Here is a 7,013-nt window from a genome sequence, read left to right as displayed (position 1 = left end):
TGGATGAGCAGTGACAGAGCGGCTAAGATGCAATAGATAGTATAGAATAGATAGTGAAGGATACAGTATACATAATATACGGTGGGGCAAAAATGTATTTAGTCAGCCACCGATTGTGCAAGTTCTCCCACTTAAAAAGATGAGAGAGGCCTGTACATTTTCATCATAGGTACACTTCAACTATGACAGACAAAATTAGAAAAAAAATCCAGAAAATCATATTGTAGGATTTTTAATTAATGAATTTGCTAATTATGGTGGAAAATAAGTATTTGGTCACCTACAAACAAGCAAGATTTCTGGCTCTCACAGACCTGTAACTTCTTCTTTAAGAGGCTCCTCTGTCCTCCACTCGTTACCTGTATTAATGGCACCTGTTTGAACTTGTTATCAGTATAAAAGACACCTGTCCACAACCTCAAACAGTCACACTCCAAACTCCACTATGGCCAAGACCAAAGAGCTGTCAAAGGACACCAGAAACAAAATTGTAGACCTGCACCAGGCTGGAAAGACTGAATCTGCAATAGGTAAGCAGCTTGGTTTGAAGAAATCAACTGTGGGAGCAATTATTAGGAAATGGAAGACATACAAGACCACTGATAATCTCCCTCGATCTGGGGCTCCACGCAAGATCTCACCCCGTGGGGTCAAAATGATCACAAGAACGGTGAGCAAAAATCGCAGAACCACACTGGGGGACCTAGTGAATGACCTGCAGAGAGCTGGGACCAAAGTAACAAAGCCTACCATCAGTAACACACTACGCCGCCAGGGACTCAAATCCTGCCAGACGTGTCCCCCTGCTTAAGCCAGTACATGTCCAGGCCCGTCTGAAGTTTGCTAGAGAGCATTTGGATGATCCAGAAGAAGATTGGGAGAATGTCATATGGTCAGATGAAACCAAAATATAACTTTTTGATAAAAACTCAACTCGTCGTATTTGGAGGACAAAGAATGCTGAGTTGCATCCAAAGAACACCATACCTACTGTGAAGCATGGGGGTGGAAACATCATGCTTTGGGGCTGTTTTTCTGCAAAGGGACCAGGACGACTGATCTGTGTAAAGGAAAGAATGAATGGGGCCATGTATCGTGAGATTTTGAGTGAAACCCTCCTTCCATCAGCAAGGGCATTGAAGATGAAACGTGGCTGGGTCTTTCAGCATGACAATGATCCAAAACACACCGCCCGGGCAACGAAGGAGTGGCTTCGTAAGAAGCATTTCAAGGTCCTGGAGTGGCCTAGCTGGTCTCCAGATCTCAACCCCATAGAAAATCTTTGGAGGGAGTTAAAAGTCCGTGCTGCCCAGCAACAGCCCCAAAACATCACTGCTCTAGAGGAGATCTGCATGGAGGAATGGGCCAAAATACCAGCAACAGTGTGTGAAAACCTTGTGAGGACTTACAGAAAACGTTTGATCTCTGTCATTGCCAACAAAGGGTGTATAACAAAGTATTGAGATAAACATTTGTTATTGACCAAATACTTATTTTCCACATAATTTGCAAATAAATTCATAAAAAATCCTACAATGTGATTTTCTGGTTTTTTTTTCTCTTTTTGTCTGTCATAGTTGAAGTGTACCTATGATGAAAATTACAGGCCTCTCTCATCTTTTTAAGTGGGAGAACTTGCACAATTGGTGGCTGACTAAATACTTGTTTTGCCCCACTGTACATATAAGACGAGTAATGGAAGATATGTAAACATTCTTAAAGTGGCATTATTAAAGTGACTAGTGTTCCATTTCTTAAAGTGGCCAATGATATCAAGTCTGTAGGTAGGCAGCCACCTCTCTGTGATAGTGGTGGCTGTTTAACAATCTGATGGCCTTGAGATATAAGCTGTTTTTCAATCTCTCTGTCCCAGCTTTGATGCACCTGTACTGACCTCGCATTCTGGATGGAAGCGGGGTGAACAGGTAATGGCTCAGCTGGTTATCGTCCTTGATTATCTTTTTTGCCTTCCTGTGACATTGTTGTAGGTGACCTGGAGGGCAGGTATTTTGCCCCTGGTGATGCATTGTACAGGCTGCACAACCCTCTGGAGAGCCCTGCGGTTGTGGGCGGTATAGTTGCCTTACCAGGCGGTGATACAGCCCGACAGGATGCTCTCAATTGTGCACCTGTAAAGGTTTTCGGTGGCAAGCCAACATTTTTCAGCCTCCTGAGGTTGAAGAGGTGCTGGTGCGCCTTCTTCACCACGCTGTCTGTGTGGGTGGACCATTTCAGTTTGTCGGTGATATGTACACCGAGGAACTTAAAAATTTCCACCTTCTCCACTGCTGTCCTGTCGATGTGGATGGGGGAGTGCTCCCTTTACTGTTTCCTGAAGTCCAAGATCATCTCTTTTGTTTTGCTGACATTGAGTGGTAGGTTATTTTCCTGACACCACACTCCGAGGGCCCTCACCTCCTCCCTGTAGATGTAACAGCATAGCTTCCGTCCCTCTCCTCGCCCCTACCTGGGCTCGAACCAGGTACCCTCTGCACACATCGACAACTGCCTCCCACAAAACATCGTTACCCATCGCTCCACAAAAGCCACCGCACTTGCAGAGCAAGGGAAACAACTACTTCAAGGTCTCAGAGCGAGTGACGTCACCGTTTGAAACGCTATTAGCGCGCACCCCGCTAACTATCTAGCCATTTCACACCGGGTTACACTCACCCCCCTTTTGACCTCCTCCTTTTCCGCAGCAACCAGTGATCCGGGTCAACAGCATCAATGTAAGTTTAGCTTCCATCCCTCTCCTCGCCCCTACCTGGGCTCGAACCAGGGACCCTCTGCACACATTGAAAACAGCCACCCTCGAAGCATCATTACCCATCGCTCCACAAAAGCCGCGGCCCTTGCAGAGCAAGGGAAACAACTACTTCAAGGTCTCAGAGCGAGTGACGTCACCGATTGAAACACTATTAGCGCGCACCCCGCTAACTAGCTAGCCATTTCACGCTGTCTCGTCATTGTTGCTAATCAAGCCTACCACTATTGTGTCGTCTGCAAACTTGATGATTGAGTTGGAGGCGTGCATGGCCATGCAGTTGTGGGTGAACAGGGAGTACAGGAGAGGGCTGAGAATGCACCCTTGTGGGGCTCCAGTGTTGAGTGGAGATGTTGTTTTCCACCTTCCCCACCTGGGGCGGAAGTCCAGGCCCCAGCTGCACAGGGCACGGTCGAGACCCAGGGTCTCAAGCTTAATGATGAGTTTGGAGGGTAATATGGTGTTGAATGCTGAGCTGTAGTCAATGAACAGCCTTCTTACATGGGTATTCCTCTAGTCCAGATGGGCTAGGACAGTGTGCAGAGTGATGGCGATTGCATCGTCAGTGGACCTTTTGGGGTGGTAAGCAATTTGGAGTGGGTCTAGGGTAACAGGTAGGGTGGAGGTTACATGATCCTTGACTAGTCTCTCAAAGCACTTCATGATGACAGAAGTGAGTGCTACGGGGCGATAGTCATTTAGTTCAGTTACTTAGCTTTCTTGGGAACAGGAACAGTGGTGGCCATCTTGAAGCATGTGGGGACAGCAGACTGGGATAGGGATTGATTGAATATGTCCGTAAACACACCAGCCAGCTGGTCGGCGCATGCTCTGAGGATGTGGCTAGGAATGCCGTCTGGGCCAGCAGCCTTGCGAGGGTTAACATGTTTAAATGTTTTTCTCACATCGGCCACTGAGAAGGAGAACCCACAAAAGCGCGCAAAGAAGTTGTTTAATTTGTCTGGGAACAAGATGTCGATGTCTGTGACGGAGCTGGTTTTCTTTTTGTAATCTGTGATTGGCTGTAGACCCTGCCACATACGTATCGTGTTTGAGCCGTTGAATTGATACTATCAGTGTATTAACAATGATACTATCAGTGTATAAACACAGAGGGCATAGGTTATTATGTTCAATAGGTTATTCTTATGATTACAGGATGGCAGCTCTTTTCTTATGCTGATTATAAACTCTCACAATGTGTTCAATAATTTGATGGTAGGCTATATAGGAACAAAATCATACTTATGGGCTTTAATGTTTGGACCATTTTCTCTCTGTAAAATCGAGACTGCACACTATTCTATAATTCCCCCTTATCAGCTAAAGGCTTTAGTTATTTACTTTAAAATTGACTAATTTCTTATTCCAGCGGAGGGAGGATTGGACGCTGACTTGAACAGCTGCTTCATGACCCAAAAAACTGTCAGTCTTTCCCTGGAATAAATTGTGGAACGTTCCATTTTTCGAAGCGGGGTACAGAAGCTATGAGGAATAAGAAACATGAGAGATAACCATTTAAAACATTATTACTTTGGCCATCAGTAAAACAAAATTAGGTTTATAACATAATTATGAAATAGTTTATTATCCCGATATGATTTGTTGGTCATAAACGAAGAGATAGACATTTAGATTACTAATACACACCCCGCTCAAAAAAGCGCAGATTCGAGTAGGCTCATAGTAGAATCAATTCACAGAGAGGGTAGCTTGAAACCGTCAACTCATGCCTGTGCACCGAGTTTGGAGAGTGGCGTGTCGGGCAGCTTGGAGTTTAATAGTCCGAGTAGCATCCGTACAATGTAGTCTGTCTATCCATACGTATGTACATGCGTGTAAGAGTTCAAATCTAATAGGAATTGTAATTGTTTAAAACATGTTTACCCTATGCTGTAGAAAGAAGAGCGCAAATACGGGTTCAAATTAAACTGGATTTGATGTTACCAAACTATCTTGTCGTAACTTTATTGATTGTGTGTGTGAAAGAGCGAGAGATAGAGGTGTTCTGAAGTGTCCCTGTAAATGTAACTTTGTACGAACTTTGTAAAAATACTGAATAGTCTATCGTCAGACAATACTCATCTTTGCAGTACCAGGACATATTATATAGTAGCCTAATACCCATTTAGCCTATGTTGACAGATTAGGCTACAGCTCACAGGCATGATTTGCACCTGTGTATTGCCACAATTGAAATGCATACAATGTCTCAGTTTATTTGAATTGGAACTGACAGAATGTGTCCACCAAACTATTCAGTCATAGATGTGAATAGTTACATAGCAATTTCAATGTATCACTCCTTAAAAACTGTTCCTCACTCAGCTATTTATTATAGCCCACACATAATTATGGAAAACAATCCCCCTAAATTGTACCCATGAGAGTCAGGAGTTTTCCCTGTGAACTGACCATGAAACACTCCTGGTCCCTTATTATTACCCATATTATCCGTGAGGTCGCATCAGTCCCAAAACAAGACTGTATTTTGTGTTTGGATGCCTCATACACTCACCACTTATGATCATCTATTGCTGGCATTATATCTTGTCAATTAAATATCTTACTGTAGCACACCTACAATGAAAGTGTATTATTCATTTCAGTTTGGTTTACTTTTGAATCGGGTTGTCTGTCCAGTGATGTTGTTTTCTTGACCACAATGCTTTAACTACACAGGGAAGTGGAGTCTCCTCAACACAGGCCTTTTGTGTTACATTGTAATTACATTCTAGATCCAACGAACATTTAGGAGTAAATAGAATCTTTCAAATATAACTATAGCCATCAAATCTAGCCAGATGTCATTGCCTGTCTTCACAGGATACCAGTAGAAACAACATAATCCACTGTAAATCTCAAACTTCATACAGCTATTGAGTCGGCCACCCAGTGGCTGTGGCCTGTCTTGACCTGATGAGAGAGATTGTTTTTATTTTGTCATAAGTTTTGCTCTAATATGTAGGCAGCGCCCATCCTCGCATTAGGAGCAGAGGTTCTCTGGAACCTATTGACTGTTTTGATATAGCTTAACTATTTCCTTTTTATGATCACAAGTTAGTTTGCATGGAGTTATCAATGCCGAGTTTAGACAGAGCTGGATTCCTAAGCTTCTCCTCAGTCTCAATCAACACAAAACACAAAAGCATCAGCCAGAACACGATGAAGATGTAAAACTACAGAATACCCTCGCAATCGACTAAACAACAAATGCTACACAATCTCCCAAATGTCACACAAAGCATGACCACATGGCTCACGCATCCCTCCCCTCAATCTCTGTCTCTACGTCTACCTCTCTCTGTATCTCTTTTTATCTCTCCCTCCTTCCCTTCTCATTATTCTGTTGGTTTCTCCAGTCCTGTCCAGTGGTGCTGTGTGTGTGCAGTGGTGGGTTGTGCTGTTTAATGCACTGCAGGTTGGCTCCAGCAGCAGCAGGTTTGACCAGATAAGAGAGCAGCTCTGCCTTCATTCTGATGGGGGAGAGGAGAAGAGAGGATTAGAAAGAGGAGAGAGGAGAGGAGAGGAGAGGAGAGCAGAGGAGAGCAGAGGAGAGGAGAGGAGAGGAGAGGAGAGGAGAGGAGAGGAGAGGAGAGGAGAGGAGAGGAGAGGAGAGGAGAGGAGAGGAGAGGAGAGGAGAGGAGAGGAGAGGAGAGGAGAGGAGAGGAGAGGAGAGGAGAGGAGAGGAGAGGAGAGGAGAGGAGAGAGAGAGCCTGTGGAAGAAGCCTTGTGCCTCCAACCCCAAGGAACTAAAGCAAGGAGCTGCGCTCAAACCTGGATCTGTGGCTCCCCCTGTGTCTGACTCACAGTAATGCAGACACTAGAGTGGATCATTTCAGAGCTCATGTTTGGGTAAGGCGCCAGTGCCACCACCAAGTTGGTAGCCTGGCATGCCAGGCTTGTAGGCTCTGTCGTCAGACACACAGCTGTTAGTGAAGACTAACAAGGCAGTGCTCCATGTTAATTGAACCAACATGGATTTGTACAACCCAAACAGCTTTTCACCCCCTATTAGACAGACAGGCAGACATAAACAACCGGCTGCTCATGGATGTTGAATTAGGTACAACTGTGGAGGTTATTATTTCCGTGAGGTCACATTTCACAGTTTCAAACGATTGTAAGGCAGAAACTCATAACAATCACAGATTACCTCTCTATGTCAACAGACCCAGGGAAGCCAGCAGAATGTATTTTCATTAAAGAGTCTATTTCACAAATGAAAAGAACACCCAACGTCTTT

This window comes from Oncorhynchus kisutch, linkage group LG13 (genome assembly GCF_002021735.2).
Source record: "Oncorhynchus kisutch isolate 150728-3 linkage group LG13, Okis_V2, whole genome shotgun sequence".
NCBI lineage: Eukaryota > Metazoa > Chordata > Actinopteri > Salmoniformes > Salmonidae > Oncorhynchus > Oncorhynchus kisutch.
Note: the sequence above shows the minus strand (reverse complement) of the source record.